Raw genomic sequence first — 25,044 nt, 5'->3', positions numbered from 1 at the left:
ACACATAGTGTAGGTAGGTGCATCACTTACACCACACTAGAAGCAGTATGTCGGTCACAGGAGGAAACACTGAGTCTCCCCTTGTGTCAGTTGACCCTCCACAGGTCATCCCTTCAAAATATACTGCTCTTAGCTTCCATGAGATGAGACAAGTGTGTACTCTCAGGAAACTAAAACAGGGGTCTAACCCCACCACTTCATTTCTGATTGGTCTCTTAGAGGCTTATGATGCCAGTAGGGCTGGTAACCCAGACCCTTCTCATCCAGATGGAAGTTTGCCCTCCTTACAGGGTCCCTTTGATATCCATCCCCTCCTTGAGGCAGATGTTGCTGAGGATGAGGATGAGTTGTCTGGGGATGAGGCAGATAAGGGACAGCTAGAAGTCAGTAGACTAAGCAGGTCCAACTTAAGCAGACATGGGCTTGGTACTGGGGGACTCCTGGGCCCACTCTCAGGTCAGCTTAACATTGGGAATGGACGAGTTAGGTCTCTATCAAGAGGCTCTAGCAGATCCTTTCGAACCAATGGCTCTCTCAACTCTTCTCACAGAGGAATGTCTTCCCCTAAGAGGAGAGTGTATGAAGCTGAAGAAAGGGCAGTCAAACTGAGGATTGAAAGGGAAGAACTTGCCCTGGCCAAAGAGAGACTTGCCCTTGCTAGAGAGCAAGAATTATGTGGGCTAGTTCCCACTGGTGGCAGCAATAAACCTAGCAATAGGGAAAGGAGTTTTGATACAAAGCACCTGAATAAGATAGTGCCCCCCTTTAAAGAAGGGGATGACATCCACAAATGGATTACTGCTTTGGAGAGAGCCTGCACTGTGCAGGGTGTTCCCCAAAGTAAGTGGGCAGCTATCTTGTGGCTCTCCTTTGATGGTAAAGGTAGAGATAAGCTCCTCACCACAAGGGTGGAGGATGCTAACAATTACCAAGTCTTGAAGAATGTACTGGTTGATGGGTTTGGTTTAACCACTGAACAATACAGGATGCTGTTCAGAGACACCCAGAAAACTCAGTCTCAAGATTGGACTGACTTTGTTGATTGTGCCACTAAGGCTTTTGAAGGCTGGCTACTGGGTAGTAAGGTTACTGATTTTAAAGGATTGTATAATCTAATTATGAGGGAGCAAATCTTAAATAATTGTCAGAACCAGCTATTACATCAGCACCTGGTAGACTCTGAGTTGACCTCTCCACAGGAATTGGGTAAGAGGGCAGACAAATGGGTCAGAACCAGGGTTAGGCCTAAAAACCAGGGTGGTGACCAGAAAAAGGAATCAACCAAGCCTCAAGAGAAGGGTGGGGATAAATCCACAGAGAAGACTTCCCAAGGGCCCCAAAACTCCAACAAGGGTGGTGGGTCCCAGAACACTCCTTCTGAACAAAAGAAACCTTATTGCCATACCTGTAAACAGGTGGGCCATTACAAAAGTGATGCCAGTTGCCCTAAAAATGGTAATAAGGGAAATGTACCCCCAGGTAATACTCCTAAACCTCCTGTTACCACTAGTGGTAATCCCCCAGGTGGTGGGAGTGCCCCCAAGAATGTGGTGGGCATTACTTTGGGCAATCAGGAGGACTATGGCTTAGCCAGGTTCCCTGACCACACTCTTGTCTGTGAGACTGGCATGGGGTTTGCCAACTTCACTACTGGACCCCACATTTTGGGCAAGTATAGACAAGAAGTTTTAGTGAATGGTCAGAAAGTTGAGGCATTCAGAGACACAGGGGCCAGCCTCACCATGGTGAGTGACCATCTGGTCCCCTCTGCTCAACTGACCCCTGGTTTTACTTATCAGGTGACAGACATTCATGGAATGAAGAGAAGGCATCCCATGGCAGTAGTCAAGCTCAGCTGGGGTAATGTCACAGGGCCCATGAGAGTGGCAGTGACAGATAACCTACCTGTAGATTGCTTACTGGGGAATGACCTGGAACTCTCAGCATGGGCTGAGGTGGAGCAAGAAACTCATTCCAGAATGATAGGCCTATCCAGACAGGTTAGTGGGGCAGTAATAGCTACAGCCCCAGTCCAAGCACCATTCCTCCCTGAAAAGGTTGGAAGGGCAGTGGTAGCCACTGCCCAGGCTCAGACAGACTTTTCAGAACAGGATAGGAGGGCTGTGACAGTCACAGCCCAAACACAGACTGAGTGCCCTCCTGAAAAGGTTGGCAAGGTTGAAATGGTCTCAGCCTCTACTCAGACAGATAGTGAGGTTGTGAAGCCTGAAACAATGGATCACTCCACTCAAACAGAGAGCATTGAGGAGGAAGAAGAGTCTTCCCCCTCCCAGACACTAGGTGAGAGCCAGCCTCCTCAGGGAACTGACTCTACCCCTGTTGAAGGAACTGCCCCAGAGGTAGTCAGGCCTAGCCTGGCAGAGCCCCTGATGGCAGTGGACCCTTCCCAGGTGGGACCCAGTCTGGAGCAGGTAACCTGCACCTCTCTACCCTGCCTCAGTCAGCCCAGGGCTGAAGAGACCAGGGAGGCCAGTAGTGGACCCCAAAGGGCCCCCTGTCCAAAAGAACCCCCTTATCAGCAGATTAGGATCACTGAAGCTGGTAAACCTAGCCAAGTGAAAATAGAACAGACTCCTGAGGGATCCCCCTTAAAAGTAGTTAGGGAACTCCCACAGCTGGACACTGTTGGGCACAGCCAAACATGGGGCCTAAAAACCCCAGACCTGACCTGTCCCTCCAGTAAGCCAAACAGAGGGACTCAGCCTCCAGCTTTAGGTAGCCAGAGGCTGACCCTGAGAGCTCAGTGCATCTCAGCTAAAGAAAGAAAGGCACACATGATGAATGGTGATTGGAGGAAGTTGAGCCCAAAGGTAGAGGAGCCTCACTTCAGCACTCCATCCCAGCATCAGCCTTCTTCTTTCCCAAGACACACCAGAGACAGAGATTCCCTATGGTGGAGACCCTCAGATACCCTTAGGGTGAGGGGTTGCCTAGTGGACCATGACACAGGGGGAAACCAAGCCAGAGCTGGTCCTTCCTTATATGGCCACTTAGGTAATAGAGGCTTACCTGGACAAGGATAGCCTTATCTCCTTTCGTTTGGGGGGGGGTTGTGTAGGAAGGTACATCCTGACTATGGTTGCCCCCAACTTTTTGCCCTGTGTTTTAGCTGGTTTTGGACATAGTCGACCTGGGATCCTGCCAATCAGGACCCCATGCCTACTGCTCTCTCTTAAAAATGGATTCCATGTACCCTAGGTACATTTCCAATTGGTACTGGGCCACCTTATCAGACCCTGTAACTCAGGGCATAGGTGTACCCAGGGCTGCCAGGGGCTGCAGCATGTATTATGCCACCCCTGGCTGGCCTCCTAAATTTGACACAACTGGCTGCATGACAGCTGGGGCAAAGTCGTGTAATCACCCTTTGCTGTAGGTGTAGTATACCTATACCTAACCCTAAAATGGACACACAGATTCCTATCAGTCACTCCTATGGCAGGCCTTGACAATCCTGAAGGCAGAGTGCTTGGAATCGTGTGAGATGGTGCTCTGGCATGAGCTGAGCCTGTCTGCAGCTTGCGGAATCAAGTCCTAATAGCTGTTCCATGATAACGCATACCATATACTCTTAAGTGCATTATAATCCTCGCGGGTAAATGCTATCTTTGGTATTGCTTTATCAAAACATGTCGAGTAAGGTGTCATACGAATTGGAATACTAACCCCTCGCCAATTCTGGCGACGGGGTTAGCATTCCACCCTTCTAGAGGGACACGACATGTATGTAACTGTGAACCCCGGTTAAAGTTAACTGAAGCCTCAGCTCCACAAAATGGATGCTGCCACCACAGACACGAGTCTGACCCCCTGCAGCTGGGAGTCCTCCCAGTGAGGGGAGCCTGGACAAAGGGTTTCCTGTCAGGGGCGGTGCTAGCACCGTCCCAGACATGGTTTTGTGTATCCTGGGTAGGCAGGGCTTTACAGGAAGGTGACTGCTGAGTGGCACCCCGGTGCTCACTACGCATAGGCCGGTCTGAACCAGTTCCAGGGGCACACCAGCCCCTGGCCTGGGGAAGTCCGGCATGGCTGAGGGGTGTAACCACCCCCCACCTAGTCCCACCCATAGGCAGGACCTAGTCACCGGGTCAGCCCCCTTTTTTAGTATAAAGATGGGAGCGGGCCCCCTGTTAAAATTAGATCATCTTTGGAATCAAGATACCACTTTCTTCGAAAGGACTTCACGATTTCTTCTTCAAGATTCTCCCTTGTGGCTAAGGAGTAGTCACCCTGCATCAAGCGGGCACCATCCTAAAGAACACTGCGGTCTGCTGCAAGTCCTTCATCACGAATCCGACGACCCAGCTCGACGAGACCCGGCTTCCCTGGCACCTCTGACCTCTACTCACCTCTACAGCCAAGCTGAGAACCGTGAGTGCGACGAGACCTCAAGGGACCGACGATCGCCAAGACTGCACGACATCTTTACTGCAAGCCCACCGTGTCCTCCACTGGTGAGTGCTTTGGGGTCCGAGAAGCCCCGACCCTGCGCAGCTCCAGCACCCAAGATCAGCCCCCCTGCATCTCCACGATCTGCGTGGGGCCCTTCTGCTGTTTGCTGTGCACCGCGTTGTTTGGCTACTAGCCGGCTGGCTTGTGGCCCTCTGAACGACGCCCAACGACTTCACGACTGCTGGTCTGGTTGCTCCAGGCTGGCCTTTGCTTCCTTCCTCAAGAGAGGCACCCCGGACCCTCCTGGTCCACTCCAGACGCCATTTTAGGTCCACCGCGTGGGCTTGAATTTGCCAAGGCTTTGTTGCCCAATCCTGGGTCCAGCGACGCCGACAGCTTCTATCTTCGTGGGACAGCTCGATCCTCCATCCTGGTCGCCGACAACGCCTCCTGGTCCGTGAGATCTTCGAGTCAAGCGTCACCCACTCACCTAGTCGAGGTGGCTACCATCCGGTGCCCTCCTGGTGCCCACTGACTACTGGCTAGTAGTCTCGAACTTGGTCCCCTCTGCTTTCAGGTGTCATCTATCTTCAAGATCCAGGCTTGGATCCGACTGAACTTTCTTCACTGGTCACCGGCCAGCATCTTTTCTTCCGGCTCCTGGTCCGTCTACGAGGATTCCCGACGTCTTTTCAGACCTATGCAGCTGCAGCCCCTGGGCTAGGTAACTTCGGCATTTCGGTGCCCCAGCATAGCCTCACTATCCAAGGGTCAGAATCTACTTTCGTTTTCTCCCTACCAGGTCGGGTTCGCCCGAGAACACTAACTTTCTAATTCCTAGCTACCATAGACTTTTGTCCCGCATCTCGCGTGAGAGTGCACACACTGCACCCGAGTCCCCTAGGCCTCCTAGAAGTAATCTAACGATTCCCTAGTCAAGTCCTAGCGATTCCAAAAGCTATTAGTACTGTACTTACCTGCTAGTAATTTCGCATTCCACTTTCAGAGTATATGGTTTTCCGTGCCCCTCGGGCATTTGTATATACTGTGCTAACTTAAGTATTTTTGTAAGAGTTTTGGTTTGTGCTTAGTACCCTGTCCTCATAAAGAGTACAGGGCTGTTGTGATCTTTAAATAAATAACTGTTTATTTTCATAACACTTGTGTGGTGTCCTTTCACTTGGTATTCAAGGGGTATATGTGTGGTAAACAGCTGGCTTAACACGCCCTCTCGAGTCTTTAGCCTTAGACTGCTCGTATCCACGCTACTAGGATAGCTGGTCTATAAGGTTGACTTACAACCAATCATCAATAAGGGTTGCTGGACTGATACATAGTGTTCACTAGAATAGTGAGCACTGCATATCAGGCCACCTTCCCACAGTCAGTCTCTCAACGGTTGCTGTGGAGGCTGGATGGGAACATATTTGGTCCATAAATTGGCTTCGAGGAACGCCTCTGGGAACATTTTCTGCAGTTGCTTGAACAATCATTTTTTTTTCTAACACTAGGAACACAAACAATTGGCTATTCTGTTTGGTGGAAACATTTCAATTTGGCATTATTTTTACAAACTGACTTTTACATTTTACAATACAATTTTATACGTTTTAAGTGACTGGGTTTCTGTGTGCTTTGAGTTTCAAACGTACATGATTGTTTTTTTAAAGATTAGTTTTAAAGGCTTTTATCTAATGGACCTTTTTATATGCCATGGATTTTATAGCGTTTTAGGGTTTTGATATCTTCTTGATCAGCCCTTTGCCTGAGGAGTGGATGTTTAGTGTCTGAAGTAGGCCCACACAAAACCAATACCTCTTTTATCATGGACACATTTTCTTAGGGTGCCTTTCTTTTCACACAATAACCTCTTAACACACATTTGCGTGTGTGACAATGTTGGATTTGTTTCTCAAAAACTGCTTCAATTACAGATTCTGCTTCGCCTAACATTACTACAATTCCTTGAACTCTACGTACAAGGTCTTGACACACATTGTGCAAATGTTGTTCTATTTTTCATCGACATGGCTATCTATAGACCAAAACAATGCTGGCTTGCACAGGACTTGCAAGGATGCTTTTCATTTAAATAAACACGCATTTCCGTAGTATGGTGTTATGGCTGGATTTTCTGAGTAGGTGGGATCAGCCCCTAGGGGCCCCTCCAACCCAGCCAGAACGTAATCACATCCCTCCTCAGGACCAACTATCCAGGCACCTGGGCACCCACCTGAAGATGGGGAACTCGCAATATACAAGCTCATATTATTAAAAACACCACTAAATCTATAGGGATACTAAGAATACTCACTGATTACTAGGGATATCCATACCCTACACCACACTTATATTCACATCAGTTGGTCTCGCGGCCACCCTGACCCAGACCGTTCTACCCTAGGGCAGATATGACACACAATCCGGTGCGTCTACACATGGGCCTGCAGAACCCAATGCTCCCTTTTCCAAACTGTTTGCAATCCTGCAAAACTACACGCTAGTTCAACCCCCTAGCGCTCTCACTTATTCAAGCCACAATCCTGTGGGTATCGGCACTGGTAATCCTCCCCAGTGTTCTCACTAACGCCGTATATCAACGACGACCACATTCCTATGAACACATATATATATATATATATTGGGAAGTCTCTTCACTAAGGGTCTGCTACTACAATATTAGGAGTTAGCCAATTAATATCATATGTCTCCTATTCTTGGCATCATAGGTCCACTCACTCCCTATTTATGTGATCACCACTTACCTGATTGGGATTACTCATCCATTCATGCAAACACTAAACACCTAGGAGCGTTGTTTACCTAGATTGAACAAGAATACAAGGCAAAGGCCAGTTTTCTACAAACTGGGGGTTGTTTTATTAGTACAATATAAACCTTTACACAGAACTGACAAAGACTATAGGTAGAACACACCGCTGAAAGAGAAAAGATTAAACATAACAGGAACACTCCGCTGAAAGGGAAAGGATTAGTTAGACATCCTAGGGAATAAGAACAAGATTAAGGTGTTGTAAGTGTAACTAATTCAGACTACCTCACCTATTAGAAGGAAGATTTCTCTCTCTGCCTCTGGTGGGATTAGGGCTCTCTCTCTGCCTCTGGTGGGATTAGGGCTCTTTCTGTCTCTCCCTCCTTCACCACATCACCACGCCTCTGGTTCAGTTGCTCCAGCTGACAGCCTTCTTTGATGCTCTCTGCACTGCTTTCTCTCTCCTCATCTTCAGCAATCGTCTGCCGTCTTTCTCCATTTAAGAACTGCACTCTATTCTGCAGCTCCAGCAGACATCCTCTCTCTCTCTGCAAGCTGTTCTGAGCTCCAAGCTGAACTGAGCTCCCAGCTGTTCTCTGCTCCACGCTGAACTGCACACCACGCTGGACTGAACTCCAAACTGAACTGACCACTCCTCCTCTCCTGTAGCTCACTAATATGGATTCCTCTCCCCTCATGGAAATTTCCACCGGAGGGCTGTCTCCTACCGAATTCCTGTGCCAGCTCCCAGGCTTCCACGCAACCGCAGTGGCCATCTGCTTGTTACGTCTGGGCCCAAGAGAAAAACACATTTCTCGGATAAGAAGCAGTCCTAACTGGATTTTCCTCTAGCACACAACAGCCTTAACTATAAACATTGCCTTTACCCTGAAAAGCCTCCCAGCTTCATCAAGATGGAGTCCCTCTAGCTCTAGGCCTGTAGGCCTGAAAGGGATGCAGAATACCTACATAAACCATACCAATGTGTCTAATATGTCAAAGCCAATAGGCAATAGACAGGTTAAAGTCAAGAATAAAGGCATATTAAGCAGCTATCCTCTTCTAGGTCTGGAAAAAGGGCTTAAAAGGGCCAACACAGGCTAAGAATACCTATACTAGATGTGAGCAAGATTAATGATCTATATCACTGCTAAATAAAGCCAAAAACTCTGCCATAACATATGGTTAGTGAAGAGCTTTGCTGAAAATGACGAGGTCTCAATGCTAAAAGTATCGGCCCAGCACCTTGCTGACTACTTTGTGCAAGGGTGTCCAGCTGTTGACCAAGACGGGGACTTACATTCTTTCCCATCAGGTAACCGGGGTTGGAATCATCCTGTACAGGGATCCTTGGCTGTACACACACACACACACTCACCCTAGACCCTTAGTCTAGGGACTGCATAGTAGGAGTATGACCAATTCTCTATATTGTGCTTTATGCCAGCATATATACATTGTTTTACCACCATGGTGGAGCTTTTCATTCTGTTCTCTGTTCAGGTGCTTTTAGTAACTTTTGTTTGCTTCTGTCTATTGATCATTGCAGCCCATGTATTCTATACAAAAATCATGCTGGATCAATAAAATATTGAAAGCATCCTTTTGTTTAGTTCTTGTATATGAGAGAACCGGCACACAAGTGACTGAGAAAAAAGTGTTCTAGATCTGTTATCACGCTTCCTGAGGGACCAGAGTTGTCATGCTCCATGATGGTCAGGAACCATTTGTTGCCCAACTAGGTTTAGGGGGCTTATGATGGCACTGTGAGCTACCTGGTCTACAGGACCACATATCCAGAGGGGGTCATAAAATCAGTCTGGCACCACCCCAAAGTTTAAGCTGTCCACACACAGGCAGTTCCTGCCTTGAGGTTGAAACTGCACGACAAGGCACTTACCCCAAGCATGCAAAGTGCTTCTGCAGTAGATCTACCTGAAAGGGAGATCAGATCCTCAGCCACAGGAGTCAGACCACAACCACTGCCTCGAGCAGAGCTGTGCTTTAGGTCTTGGCTAGACAGCTCTTACACTGTCGCTTCGAGACAAGTTGTATATACTTTGTGGGCTTCAGCCCGCCAATAAACTTCCCATTTACTGGACCCATTGTCGCTCTCCCATTCTTTCTCCTCATTTGTTCATGGTATGCAAGTACTATAGCAATCCACTGACCACCATTTTACCATCTATTTGACAAACTCCTTTTTTCATTGTTGAAAAGCAATTGACACAATCAGTCCGGCTTTCGCTCCCTTCAAGCTCCTCTGTAAATAGGCTGGTTAATCTTGTTCCTATCTCCTCACCTTTGATGTGCATTCAAAGATGGAGTACACCGTTTGCCTGTCTTCTGTGCATGCCCAGCTCTCGCCAGACACACAGGGTAAGGCTTGTTCTCTGTAAACACAAATGAATCTGTACGTCGTGTCGGTCTCCTTTTTCCCACTCTCGTTGGCTTTCACAGTTCCTTTGCATTGTTTATTTCACTATGAGCTGCTTCCGTGGTTGGAGTGTAATTGCTGAATTATGTTAGTGTGCACATGTTTTATTTCTGGAGTGCGGCGACTCGCAGTGACTTGCATGGCCACTGTTTACATGTTACTCGTGACAAGTGGTGTTTAGTTTTCCTTAGGGGTATTCCAAAGCACAGAAATAGGTTTTATTACATAGTGATGCATTTGCTGCATATGCATTGCTGCTGGTATTGTTGGGTTTTTACATGCCCCTCGTTATATTTTTGTCCACAGACATGCATGAAAATAACTTTGCATCTTCTGTGGTGCCATTATCCAGGCAACAGATGTTTCTGGTCGGCTCACAAAGCATGCATGCTTTAATGAATCCACCATATTAAAAGTGATCCCTGGATTATTTGTACAAAACCCACTGCATTCAACACTTAGTCATTGGCATGTTGCTGCAACTGTTAAGCATATTAGCAAGATAGTTATGAAAAGCGCAAAATTAAAAGCTTCCGCCTCACACACCACTCCGTGGTATTGCATTGTGCTAAAGAATACGACTTCAAGATGTTTGAATCCCATTCAGAGTCTTCCAGGCCTGCCACGGGTTCTTTCCAATCCTTGTTTTCATATCAATTGGGCTCACTTTTTGCTGCTACTGCTCCGGGTTTTGTCTTAAAAAATGTTTTTAGGTCTCGCCTGAGCCGGCACATGCGCTTCTCTGCGAGACATTTCGTAAGTGGGGTTTTAAAAGTGCTACCAGAGGCTTTTGCTGGCCTCCAGCGTACGGTTACGCGTGTGTGCACGAGCGCAGCCGCCAGCTTTCAGCGCCTGAGGCGCCATCTGGAGTGCCATCGCTTTCACTTTTGCCGCTGCTGCACGTACACGCACGCGCACAAAACTCCCACGTCTCCCCCTCCCCCACCACATATTACGTCTTGTGGCCATTCGCGAGCGCGGTCAATGCTTGTTCTCCATCACCGTTTGGTTTCTGTTTCTTTCTAATACCTTTCATGTATGACGGTCGCCACCAGCCTCTGCAATCACCAGCTTGAATTGCGTGCTGGGTCCACACTGCTTTATACACCCTAACTGTTATATCTAGGGTGGCGCCACACAATGGATATGCCGCCATCATATGTGGCATTGGTGTGCATGACTTGTACACTCCCACCTGGGTCCGTGCTCAGCCTCTGTATAGGTTGCCATGCCGACAATATATGCAGCAGCACCCATGGCCACTTTCCTTTGTTATGGCTCTGGTGCGTTATTTTTCTTTATATACCCGTCTGAGGGTTATAACTACTTCAATTATCAACATTACAATCTTATGCAGTGCTTTATTAGATACTTTTAAATCGTGACCTATCGCTTTGTTTCCGCACAGGACTTTTCATTTTCATTGATAGTCTCTCTTCCATGCCGGCCACTTTGCTGGGTTTCCATGACGATGGTGGACGCCTCGTCTACATTCCTGACGTTCCTCCGCACGCAGGGCATACAGCCGACAATTATACCATCCCGGGGAATTACGCCCCCTTGAGTCTTTCTTTCTGCTTTTTGACACTTGGCGCGCCATCCATCAATACTATATATATATGGACCCGCCTCCTCGCCAATGGATTCCACATTATCCAAAGGCGGTACGAGGAAGGAGCACAGGTCGCTCTCTGCTCCAGGTAAGCGGATGCCTCCCGTTCTATGCTACACTTATCTGGGAGTAGGTTGCCTTTCTAGCCGGTTTCTTCCTACATGACTATTTCCCGCTTTACCCTCCTTCTTGCTTTCTCTCTTTTCCCTAACTTTGATGTTTCCCTTGTTGTCTCCCCAGATCTTTTGATTTTTTAGTCTCCAGCTCTCATTGGCCTTGAGAATGGGGAACTGTGTCTGGGCACCTTGCTACATGTCCGTGGGCCGGACCTTTATGTTCTCTCTGCTCACTCATCTTTACATTTTCCACCGCGCATTCACTTTGAGGGGTACTGTACCAGGGGTTCTCGCACACAGGCTGGGGCGTGAGCCTCTTACTTTCCTTTAGTCCGACTGTCAGCACATTACGTTCTTGACTATTGCGATGTACTATCGCGGTCCCATGTCACATTTATGGATTCCATACCGCTGCACGGTAGCTCGCACTTTTCAGGGTTTCTGACAGCCAGCCGTGCACGCGTGTGTTTTTAATTTCTTCCTTTCTGATGTCGGTTCTTTTACTGTATTCTTCTATGATCACACCTGCATTTAGAATCACCTTTGCCTTTCAAGAACATATTCAGGTTGCTTGTTTTTTAATGCCTGTTATGCATTATCCATTTACATCGTGCTCTTTCCTTGTAGCAGACACATCACTTGGGCCCTTATCAAGAAGGCTTTTCATGACCTTGGAGTCGCCACTATATTTGTGACCTCCCCGCTACTCAGACATGGTCCAGTACCACAAGCACCATTTCTACGTCGGATTTCTTTGCGAACTTTTGATACAAGCACACAGTAAGGTATGTATCTCAGGATTGTTAGACACTAGCTGTGGTCATTTATTTTGTGATCACTCTATGTCCAACCTCAGATGGCAAAATACGCGTGATACTCTATGCAGATTGTATCGTGACTTACGCCCACCTGCCACAACCATATTTCACTAGCAACGTTTTGCCAGCTCCCAAGGTATTTTTCAGGTACGGGAGGAGTTCTGTACTTCCAGACGCCCCACCCCATGGCTTGCGCTTTCCGCTGACCTTACCCATCTTCTACACGCCCAACAGCCCTAGTGTTTTTTTTTTACTTAGTTTTTACCTAACCTAGGATTCTGATTACACACAGATGCTGCTTACACATGGCCATCATTGTTTTGTCCCCTCCCTGCGACCCCAGGCATATTTTAAGCTCAATCACCACAATACACGCGGATGATTCTATCCTTTCCTTGTGCCCTAGGTAGTTTTCGGGCATTGGATGCTTTTCTTACATGTAGATATTTTGAAAACCATGGCTTTCCAATCCGTGTGTTCCGCCTTTTTTGGAACGCCTAGTATTTTTTATCAAACTCAGGATTCCGATTGCACATAGAGGTCGCATACACACGGCCTGCACTGGTTGTCCCTTCCCTGCTACCCCTGGCATTTTGTCTAGTTCAATAACCTCAGTACACACAGACAATCCCATTTTAGATATGCTTTTGGCCCTCAGACCATTCAACATTTGCCATTCCACATCCCTCATGGACATTAGTTGCACTACACGTGCCCCTGTTTAAATATGTCTGATAATTCTCTTATAAATTAGCTGTGACGCAATAACGGGAAGATTAGCTCTGGGGGACCACACACATTTCTTGCATGGTTTTCTGTAGTTGTATCATCATGTGTATAGCATTTACATATATGAGTGTCTGTAATTTTGTGTTAAAGTTGTGGAGTGTTGTTTTTTGTGTAAGCGCTCACCCCACAGGGATGCGTGGTCAGCTTCTGTATATCATGTCGTAATAAATGCATATCTTTTAAGAATTGTGTAGTATTAACATTGTCAAGTAGTTTTATTCTTGTGCCTATGTGGTTATATACGTATATGTACTATTCATGTTACACCTCTTTTCCGCCCTGACGAAATTCAATTCCTTTGAACGAAACGCGTTGGCTGAGGCTTTTTGCACCTATTTGTTGGATCACATAATAAAGAAAAAATTTCAAAAAAAAGAAATACAGACAATTCATTGTTACTGAAACAGTCGACTGGGGTAGTGCACCACTCCATTTGTTCACATTATTCATTAATACGTGAATCTTGTATGGCCACAATGAGCAATTCATAATTTTCACATCAATTAAAGCAATCGCCAGCTCACTAATATTGAAACAGTAGGGGGGAGGAGCCAAGATGGTGACCGGAGCAGACGTGTGAGCTCCCGGCTCCGCCAGCCCTTGGCCCCTTTGTTCCTATCCTGCCTGCCATCCTGCTCATTTTGCCAGCCGCTGGAATGGGGAAGGCGCGCTGACTTCACCCGTGTTTCTCCGACGCCTCGGCCCGGTCGGATTGAGGAGATAGAACATTGCCCGGCCCCGCGCCATGACTCAGGCTTGCATCGACGCTGGCTGCCGAACTTAGGCGGAGGGGAGACGGCCGGCCTGCCTACGGGACACCCACAGCCTGTGCGGAGCTGCTTCCTCTCTCGCGGCCCGCGTTTTATTGCCTTTCGATGACTGCTGGACGCTGAGATCGCGCTGGCTAGAAGGCAGACGAGACTGCCCGATCGGCTCCTTTGTTGTGTGCGAGGGGAGAACTGCCTGGACTCCATTACGGGATGTCCCGTGACTTGGTGAGCCGCCCGTTTGCCCTGGCCGCCTGCTCAGACCTGCGGGGGCCCCTTACTGGCGACGCTGGGCTGCCACTGGACACAATGAGAGAGGGAATAATCGCTGACTCCTGTCGCACCCCCCCACGATATGGCGATCGGCTTGGGAGAGCGTTGGACGTTCCCGTGGACCTACGAGGTGGAGAGGACTGTCCACCCTCGCCCCGTGCTTGCGGCGCCGTGGGGCCGGGGTCTGCACTGCCTACACCCACGTCTGTCCCAGCCGCTGACGGACCGCAACCTGCCCTGTCCTACGGAGATCTCCTGTCTGCCCTTGGCGAACTGAGATCGGAGCTGCTTTACAACTCCCATAAGCTGAGCAAGAAACTTGACGATGTGGCCCTGGAACTGGATCGTGTGCGGAGAGCCTGCTCCCAGCAACGGCTGACCTGTCCCCTCCTGGTGCCTGGGGCTGGGACTGTGTTGGTGAGTGATTCCAGCGGTGGAGAGACCCGTGATGCCTGGAATGGTGCCTCTGAAAGACCGCTTACAGACTCTGCCGGTGGTACATTGTTGCTGCACTCGGGGACTGAGACATTGTATCCGCCTCCGCCATTGATGATGATCTTGCCGGCCCGGCGGACTCAGGCTCCCTTCGGGACTTTCCTGTGCAGGTCTCCGTTTTTCCTCCTGATGTCCTGGAGTTACCGTGCCACCTTGGAGGTGTTTTTGACTGTGTTTGCTGCACTGTTGAATATTTGGCACCGTCTATTTTCTCTGCACGAATCCTCTCTTCCTCCCTTGCACCCATTTTGTTTCTCTACGGTTGGGAGGGGTGGGATTCGTCGAGGGCTGGGATCTGGGGGGCTCCTGAGATCGGGACAGGGTTAGGCGGGTTTCAGGTTATATTACTCTCTTGCCAGGTGGGGACCGGGGTTAGAATGGTATACGTATTGGCTGCGTGGATTATATGTTTGGGGTGGATACTTCCCCCCGTCTGTCTCTATTGTTCCTAGTGGTTGCTCTGCTTTACACTCTTCGGGATATTGCGACCTTAGTCAATGGCACAGTCGGCACCACATACTGGCTATCCTGATAAATTGCGGGCTAACGGCTCCGTTACACTCTCTTTAGTGCCTGCCTGTTGGTCATGGACGTTTATTGTGACAGAGGGACTATTTGTTTAGAGCAGCGTCCATTTCGCTCTCCTTTGTTTGCGTTCTCATCAAGGCGGCCATTTTGTCCCTTCGTTCCGACTCGGGGGGGCTTCTGCTGAGCGTCATGGTGTAGTGGTCGCTCGCGACCTGATTAGGGTTGGAGGTTTCCGGGGATTAACTGTTGTTTGACTGGCTGGTACGGTTTCGGACTGCGCCACCTCTCTGGCGAAGGTAGTGGTCGTAGCTCCCCACACTTGTTCTGTTGCTGATGTCTATCCTGATACCCTCGCACGTGGGGTTGAACTGTGTGTATCATGCTAATGTCCCCTATGGACGGGGTGACCAGTCAGGTACTGGCTCGGGGACCCGGGCTTATTTGATTCAATTCCCCTTCTGGTAGTGTACTCCTCTATATTGTTGTTTCACTTGGTAAAAGGGGCTATACGTGGCTGGGGGACCGTGAGTCTTGTTATTGTTAGGGCTCCTCCCCGTTTCCTTTCTCTTTTGGGAGTGATAGAATAGCTTGTTCTTTTCTTCCTCCCGATATTTCAAGCGTGAACATCTTTATTTCTTATCATTTCTTCTTTCTTTTCTATTCTTGGTCTGTATTTCGGGTTCTTTAATGGGCGACAGGCACTTTGCCGGGGGGGGGGGTAGGCCGTAGCCTCCGGATTGATGTAGGGTGGGGGGGTAGATTTAGTTTTCCTTATTTGGTTTCTATGGGCCTTGTTTTTCTATTTTCTGCGCTTTCTTGTCCTGTTTCTGTTCTGGGTCTGAAGTAGGGGTTAGTTGGGAGTGGGTGGCGCTGAGGGTGGTATGTGAATGCGTACTGCAGCTCCTGATGTTTTGTATTGTACTGCCATATTGACGGGGTGATCTTAATAATGTTGCTCTTATTGATGCTGCCTGCTCATGTTGCGAAGTTGATGCACGGACTCAGTTCTCCTTGACTTTATTCTTCACTGATTTATATTTCGATCAAAAACTTAAAAAAATGTAACCTTCAATGCTCCTTTTCCTTGGCGACATGATTCCATTCAGTGTAACTGCTCCTATTTGATGCTATTTTGCCTGATGCCGCTGAGGAACTGTATTGCTTGCACCTGTGCTTACAGTATCGTGGCCGGCCTGAGGGTTGTAGGCCCGTATTTGTTCTCCTTTTCATGCACAATAAAGGTTTTCAAAAATTAAAAAAAAAAAAAAAAAAAGAAACAGTACACAATTTGTTTGGAAGAGACCCCAATCCTCTAGAAGACATGACATTGATGATAGCAGCGAGGCTGTGTCTGCAGATTTCATGGCACTCAGGGATGCTAGTGGGATTGAACCATCTCTAGATATTGAAAGGGAGGCCCTTCAGAGCTCCCACCACCTGAGGTAGGGCTATATGTAAGGCTGTGTAGGATAGGTCCCACTTCTTGCTATGGAAACCAGGCAAAATCTCTTGACAGAAGTCCTTCCACACAATCTTCGGCACCTGTTCTACCATTTTATGAAGGTGTCTTGGGTCCTGTTCTCACCATTTGACGGGTACAAAGCTGACTCTTCTCGGGAAAGATTTAAAGAAGGAAGGGCTACACCTAGGTCTCTGGGTCTCCAGCCTCCTCAGAGGCGCTACAAAGAGTTTTGGGGCTTTGCAAAAGCTTTAATTATTTACCAAAGACAATTCACAAAGCCTGCAGCAACAGTCCCAGAACAAGCATTGGCATAGCCAATAGGTCTCGCCTTTGGAACCTTATAAGTGTTTAGCCATGCAACAGTTGTTGTTGCACCAAGGATATTGTGCTGCATAACTAAATACTTATAAGGTCCCAAAAGCTAGACCTGTTGGCTCAGCCAATGCTTGTTATCTTTACAGCCCACATCCCACCCAGCTCCTCTGTTGTTCCCCTAACTCCCTGTTGCTGCAGTGCTCCTGCGTTTGTCTTCTTAATAAACCATTAAAGCCCCCACCCAGCTTCTCCCTTACACCCCCACACTCCCTTGCTGCCCATCCCCTACTAGGTTTCATTTACTTTCCAAGCTCCTTGATTATCTACCGCACAGTTCGGTCGTTACTTCCCTGAAATTAAGATCCATTTCGATTGTGCTGGCTTTCTGTGAAAAGTTTTCTTTTATACTGCGCTGTTTCGTTTTTAGTTTAAAAAAAATCATATTGCCTGTGTGTTCGCCCAGGGCTATAGTCGTGAGTTTGGGCTTGTGTCACATCTCTATCATCCACTTTCAGTGACTATATAGTGAAATTTGGTGTGTTTATATAAAATATGGCTGCAGTGCGTGATCCAAGTGTGCACACTTTAATACGCAGCACAAGTGCATATAGGTATACAGAGGGAAACAATAGACTCAAAATGATGCACATCAGCATTGCAGTCCTTTTCTGTTGCGCGCATTTCTTCTAACCAGGGGTCTCCAAACCGGTCCCGGAGGGGCGGATCCATGCCAGATTTTTAAAATAACTACATGTATCTCAATGGGGATATCCCAAAAATCTGGCATGAATCCGGCCCTCCAGGACCGGTTTGGAGACCCCTGTGTGGCACCATTTGTGCATGCTTCTCAGAATGGCAGACCCGGCAGGATCAGCTCACTGTCCCAAGAAGATGAGAGTTTTGGTGGCAAGACAACTGCAGCTTTCTTACTTATCCTCACTTAAACCAACAACTTTGTAGTCCACAGGATGGGAAAATATGACAAGAGTTAGGAGACTGGCCTGTTATGAAGTTTGAAAGGTCAAATGCTGGGAAGCTGCCACAGTGTTATTCGTTCAATCCTCTTGTCACTGGTGGTCACTTCAGGGATTGGTGACGGTACAACGCGTACCATCACAACGCGTGCTGTTACAACGCGTCTCCTACAACGCAAGTCGTTACCACGACTTGCGTTGGGGGCGCGGATATCGAATAGTATAATTTACTATTCTAACACCAGTCCCCGTGGACACTAGGGAAGGTGTTGGAATAGTAAATTTACTATTTTTAATCTTCTAGCGCCCTCCAGCGCAAGTCGTGGTAACGACTTGCGTTGTTACGGACGCGTCGTAACAGCACCGCGTTGAAACATCCGCGTTGTAACGGATGTTTCCCTCACTTCAGCACTCGTTAGCCACTCCTTAACACATGGCTAAAGCAGGGTTCGAATCAGGGCACCACGCGGGTCGACAGCGTCCCCCCACTTATTTTACCAGGAGCTCGATTACTTGAGCAAATAGAGTCACACGTTCACTCTTTGGCCTCTCTGGGGCGGGATCGGACCTCATTCAGAACGCTACTCACACGCTGGCTTCTCTGATGCAATCTGATGCAATCGCATCTAAGGGGTGAGCGAGGGGAGGCAATGAGTCTGATGGTGCAGGCCACCTTTCGTGACGTCACTTTCTGTTGTGACGTCAGCGTCCCCCAGCAATTTTTTTTAGGACTTGTGCCCTGGCTAAAAGACAATACTATTGACAACGCCAATAGGTCTCGGATTCCCAAGACCAATTGGCTTTGCCAATGCTTGTTCCAATAGATAAAACTGAAGAGACTAATTTGCACTGTGATCACCATGGTGTAGTGTCTTCTCCTCATTCTCACCCACACACGAGACTCGTCACGCAGGTTGGTGTCATTATATCTTTATTCATCTGTCATACAGCTCAGCCCTTTCATGTCTTCCCTCATCCCCGATCCCTGGTCATCTGTCTCATTTCCGCCCCCTTGACCGGATGTGGTGTCCGGTATCTCTCGTCTGTCCAGCCTGTGCCCCATGGTCCTAATGCCCCCGTACAGGGCATGACATCTCCCCCCTTGTTGCGAACAAACATTTCTTTGCCTTTGACCTGTGACTTATACTCCTGTATGAGCAAGACACAATATGTGTATATATATGGAGAGAGAGAGAGAGAGAGAGAGAGAGAGAGAGAGAGAGAGAGAGAGAGAGAGATACAAGTTTCCGTCTGTCTCTCTGCATCCTGATGTTTTATCACTAAACCCTTTCGTCTTTTTTCCCTTCCTCCTTGGTCGCTATTCTTCATCAACAGTTTGTGCTTCTGCTTGTTGTCTGTCCTCCTTTAGTTCTTCGTTTGTCAGACTCTCTTCAGTTGTTTCCAGTTCCTTGCGATGTGAGTCATTCCAGGTGCTGTGGCTCTGGCCGGCTGGCGCCGTTGTCCTTGGCTCCTTTCTTTCTACTACCACCGCTTGGGCCGGGTCGATCTCATTATCATATGCTCTCACCAGCTTTGGTTGTGGCCATGCGGTGCCTCCTGCCTTGATCTTCCTTCGTGGCGCCTGTCTGCTCTGCTCATTGTATGCTTTTGCCCTTTCTTTTGCTGCTGTCTCTCCTGCGCCAATATCCTCTCGTTTTACTCTTTTCACCCCTTTTGTTTTTGGTAATTTTTTTTTTGCTTGGGCACTTTCTTCTCAGTTTCACGAGGCCTCTGCTGGTCCCCTTTCCTTGTCTCCGTCTTTGTTGCTTTGTCACCCTCGCTGTCATCTGCATTGTGAGATCCCGTTCGGTCTCTCCTTCTTGCTCTTCCTTCGTTATTGTCGTTATTTCGTTCTGTCTTAGCCCATGTTTTAAGTGTACCTCACTTTTAGTTATTATTGTTGGTGACTTCCATTTCACCACCTCTGTCCAGCATTCTCCTGCCGTTGCAGTCGGCTCCAGTTCTTTGCATGTGGCGTTGTCATCTCCCGACATGTGATATAGCCTCCTGCCTTGTGCGCTGGGCTTTGGGTCTGCCATTCTTCTCTTTGTGTTTTTCTTGTTGTGCCCATGTTGCTCCCCTTCTTTCCCTTTTTCCTTTTTCAGTTTGTGTCTTCTTTTTATTTCGTTCTGTCTTTCCTTTTGTTTTCTTTCCTTTCGTGTTCTCCTTTCCTTTTTCTGCTTCTTTGTTGGTCTTTCTCCCTTCTTTCCTTGTTATTTCACTTTTCTTTCGTTTGTTTGGCCTTGTCTCTGGCTTTCTTTCTGTCTTTTCTTCTTTATTTTGCTTCCTTTTATTTTTCATTCCTTTTATGTTTCTTTGTGTTTCGTTCTGTCTTTCCTTTTGTTTTCTTTCCTTTGGTGTTCTCCTTTCCTTTTTCTGCTTCTTTGTTGGTCTTTCTCCCTTCTTTCCTTGTTATTTCACTTTTCTTTCCTTTGTTGATGGCACTTGTTCACTGACTCTTCGTGCTTTCTGTCATTTATTTTTGTCCTTTTGCTCTTTTTGGCACTTATTTTCTTTCTTCGTTGTACTTTATTTCGCCTCTTCTGGGCTTTCTTAGTCCTTTTTTCTTCTATTCTCCTTTTCTCTTTGTGATCTTTTGTCCCTTTTTCTTCCTTTGTTTTACTTTATTTCGCCTCTTCTGGGCTTTCTTAGTCCTTTTTCCTTATATTCTTCTTTTCTCTTTGTGATCTTTTGTCTCTTTTTCTTCCTTTGTTTCACTTTGTTTGGCCTCTTCTGGGCTTTCTTGGTCCTTTTTCCTTATATTCTCTTCTTTTTCCTGGTATGCACTTGTATTATTTCTTTGTCTCTTTGTTTTATTTCTTTGTCTTCTCCTTTTCTTTATTTCTCTTTCTTTTCTTTTCTTTTAAGTTCTCCTTTCCTTTCTCTTTTTTTTCCGTTTCCTTGTGGGATCTTTGTCCCTCTTTTCTTTGTTATTTCTCTTTTCTGTCCTTTGTTTAGCCTTATCTATGACTTCTTCCACTCTATTTGTTTCTTTCTTACTTTCCTTCTTTGTTTCGCTTTTCTATTTGTCCTTTTCAGCCTCTCTGTTACTTTTCCTCTTTAATTTGCTTCTTTTCAGCCTTGTTCCGCCTTAAAATGGCCGCTCCGCTGTTTCCTATGTGTGTTTCTCTTCCTTTCCTGGCTTAAGATGGCCGCCGCTGTTATTGCGAGATTTTGCGGTCAAAATCTCATTTCCTGTCCTTAAAATGGCGCCAATGCAGTTCTCAGTGCTCATTCGTCCCAATTGCCTGATTTCAATATGGCCGCCTCTCGCGAGATCTCGCGCTAGTTATCTCAATACACGCGCTTAATTCGAGCGCGTTCTTGTAGATCTTAGGTGTTGGCAGTCGGGGTGGGTTCCCGCGTCGCTGCTTTTGCAATTCTCTTGTTTGTTGTCTTCCTGTTGCTTTCCGCCTTTGTCCACACTTGTTCCCTCGTCGAGATGGCAATTGCTGGAATCTGCGTCGATCCATCTGCGTCGATCCACCTTCGTCGCCAGTTGTAGTGTCTTCTCCTCCACACACGAGACTCGTCACCCAGGTTGGTGTCATTATATCTTTATTCTTCTGTCATACAGCTCAGCCCTTTCATGTCTTCCCTCATCCCCGATCCCTGGTCATCTGTCTCATTTCCGCCCCCTTGACCGGATGTGGTGTCCGGTATCTCTCGTCTGTCCAGCCTGTGCCCCATGGTCCTAATGCCCCCGTACATGGCATGACACATGGCTCCCTAGCCACATGGGCTCAGCGTAGACGAGCACAGCCGGGCCACAACCCACATAAGTGGGTGTTAAATGCATGTTTGTCACCAAATACATGAGGCTTCAGTCGAGAAAAAGGCCGTAACTTCAGACAAGCACAAAGTATCAACCAGGATGATGTCAACGACGAGTTCAATGCTGGAAAAATGTCAAAACTCACATGCAAAACGGCACTCACCTACGAGAGGCGGGTGCGGGGGGGGGGGGGAGCTAGCCTAAGGGCACAAACCGTAAATCTTATTCAGGGCAGAAATCACAACAAAAGGAAAAGAACAAAGGGTAGTGAGGAGCAGGCTCAGACTCAGTCCTGAAAAAAAGTCACAGAACTGTAAAACACACACAGATTAGCAAAATGAAAGCAGAACAGATAAACATAAAGACTTCCTCGTCGCAAATTAATTCTTTTAGATTGGTACCTGAAGGCAGAGAGTAGCACGTCACTGGGATTGCCCAAATACTGTTCCACAGTCTACATTGGATCTTGAAGGGTTTCCCAAGTGAGGAATTTGACCAGAAATGACATGGCTCCGGGTGGCTGAAGGTGCTGCAAGAGCCAAATGTATCATATGGGTTTCTTGTATCATTGAGGACAGTTCCCATTAGCTGTGTCTCTTGATGGTCCATCAGGTTAAAGAAATGTTATTCTACATGGGTGAAGATGCCAATGATGCAGACACGACAGTTCCAAAGTGGCTTAAAAAGTGTCCCTATTGGAGACTGTGGAAATAGATTGAGTCTGGAAGGAAATGTCAATCAGCATCAGAGCACTGCAAATACCACGTGGAAAGTGGTTTAAAACTTTGAATTAGCTCAACTACACTCAGGTTTTTAAGGCAATGCCACCAAAAGCAAAAGTGTATTACAGCTCTCATCCGAATACCCATAAAATAGGTACCAACTAGACCTGGAGCAAAATGTATTATGTTAATCAAATATGGGAATTTGGCGCTACGTTAAATTTGCAAAATTTCACCTTAAGAAATTTTGCTTCATTTGTTGCTTGCAGAAAGACCTTTTCTGCTAGACCCAGTCTCCTGTTGGTATCTCGTGTGACTTCTATAAGTGTGGTATGCCCTCGCTGGATAATTTAATCAAGATAGCAGGAAACCACACCATGTGCCATTCTTGTATTTTTGCATACAGTTCTTAAAATTTCAACGAACAATTAAGCCATTTTGCACACCGTTGATGCCAATGTACAGTTCCCACTGTGATTCAGGTGCATGGGTAGAGGCAACTTAACAGTTTTAGTCTTCAAGGTGCTCTATCGCAGGCCTCCTCAAGAGTTCTTTCAGGCTCAATTGGCCACTCTTCATTGGTCTCTTGACTGAAATGGCTGGGCTCCATTGCTACAAAACTCCACTCTTGAGCGCCGACGGTTTCCTCCAGCAACCATGCTGTCACACAGGTTTACTCACAAACCAGAAGGTCTCATTCACTGTGTAGAAAGAGACAGAGTATGCACAACTTGTCTGACAAAATAGATGGTATTAATCTAGCAGAGATCTTGAAACTTTAGTTAGGCCCTTCAGACTGGCCCATAGAAAATGAAAAGAAAAATAGCAGTCTTATTGTAGCTCTTTTTCTGTATCATTTGTTGCAATTAGATAAAGCCAAGCCGAACTTGCAACTGGCCAACGCGTGTTTTGCTCCTTGATGGTTCAGTTTCCGAGGCGCTTTTTCAAGCGCATAGGTGAAACGGTTGCCAGCGCTGGGCCTGGAGTCGACCTATTAATAATACACATATGTGAAGATGTCCTTGCACGAGGACGAGTTCACCAGCAGTGTGAACAGTAGACTGACCGTTAACCTTATTCACTTGGCATGGGTTCGAGTCTACCTCCCAGCATTCAGTTACATTTGGAATGGCGTCCGCCATTTTAAATTGTTTGTTGGGCCCAACTAAGTACAGGGAGGTGCATGCTGGCTCACCAACTAGCTTGCCGGCATTCAGTAGGAACTGAGCTCAATAACAAGGAAGACAATCGCCTGCATTCCTTGCATGAAATTAAATACGTTAACGTTGTACGTTTTTCTGAGCCAACTATTTCATAGCCCCAGAAGCAATGCAATTATTTTTAATTATCTGATAGTGAAACGCGAGCTATTGCGTAGCAGGCGTCAGACAGCAGAACCACGGTGGGCAGCTGTTCCTCATTTGCTTTACTTTCCCCTTTGGCATTGGCTATTTTACTCACTCATCTTCCCTTAATTGTTATGGTGCATTACGCCCAAGGAGCCCAGCCCCTACAGCTAATGGCATTGGAGAGAGTTTGAAGATCAATTTACATTGACATCAGACGGACTTACATCACTTGCTGAAAGGAAAGTCAATTTAAGGAAATTATCATTCTTTTTTGGCTAAGTGACTAATGGAACCTGTCACTTTGGATGTGCCGACATGACAGGTAGCCAGCGGTACTCAGCTGAATTTGAGTTACAGCTATTACCACATATCACTTTTATTCTCTGCCAAAAAGGGCTCCCTGAGCATCTGTGCCGATATCTAGGGGCTGCGAAATGCTTGTAAACCCTTCCAGACATAGCTATCCGGGCATGCACTGAATAGCAGATTGCCTGCGCCGCTCACAAAAATGACGACATGGAGCAATGGTGAAGGGAACGAACTGCATCCTCCATTTTAAAATGTCGTATTTACGCATTGATCTGCAGAAGCGCATCATTTGTATAGTCGGTACTGGCCTAAAACACGCACTTTATGACGGACATTTTTTCTATTTACATCACTTTAGCAATACTACCAGAAGAGTAATGTTTGCTACATGAAAGTGTAATGAACTGATTGTTTCAGGAGGATAATCCAAAAGTAGTATAAAAGATGCAGTACTTAATTTGCACAAGCAAGAGTGCCGGTGTCCAAACCTCTGCACAGACGCCGCAGTCGGCGTAATTACATGTTGGTACGCCCAATACCTTGGCTGCTTAGCCTTGAATCTCCCTCACGGCTCTTTTATCCCCTATCAGACACCCCCTGCCCCCTTTCCTCACTCTTGCTAGTTCCTGTTTTCTCCCTTTATGACGGTTATTCCATCTTTGTCTTCCTCTGTATTTCTGCTTTATTTCCTTTTCTCTCTCTTGCTCTGGGTGAATGTCTGATGCAGAAAAAAAGGTCCGGTTCCTACGAATGAGTGCTGTAGCCCCCACCACACCTGACTCAAATATGGCTACTATAGTGGACTTTCTTCATTCACTGTGACAAATAATAGACAGAACAGGAGCAGCAGAGAAATTCAAAAGCCAAGATGGCCTCCAGGTTTTAACGTGGGGCAGAACTGAAGGTCTGTGTTGGCAGTATTTGAGTTTATAGCAGTATTGGCTCGACCATGCAAATACATTTTGTTTTTTCTTTTTTTAATTTGTTCTGCGTAATGTAACGAACCGAACTATCACTTGTAAAAATTGAAGAGAAAAAAAATACATTGCTCCATTTATATAGCTCTTACTACCCCTATGTGGGGCCCTGAAGTGCTTGTCCACGAGTAGCATGCTAC

The sequence above is a fragment of the Lissotriton vulgaris genome, chromosome 1_1 (assembly GCF_964263255.1).
Source record: "Lissotriton vulgaris chromosome 1_1, aLisVul1.2, whole genome shotgun sequence".
Lineage (NCBI taxonomy): Eukaryota > Metazoa > Chordata > Amphibia > Caudata > Salamandridae > Lissotriton > Lissotriton vulgaris.
The sequence above is the reverse complement of the archived record's forward strand: the minus strand, read 5'-3'. Positions refer to the sequence as shown.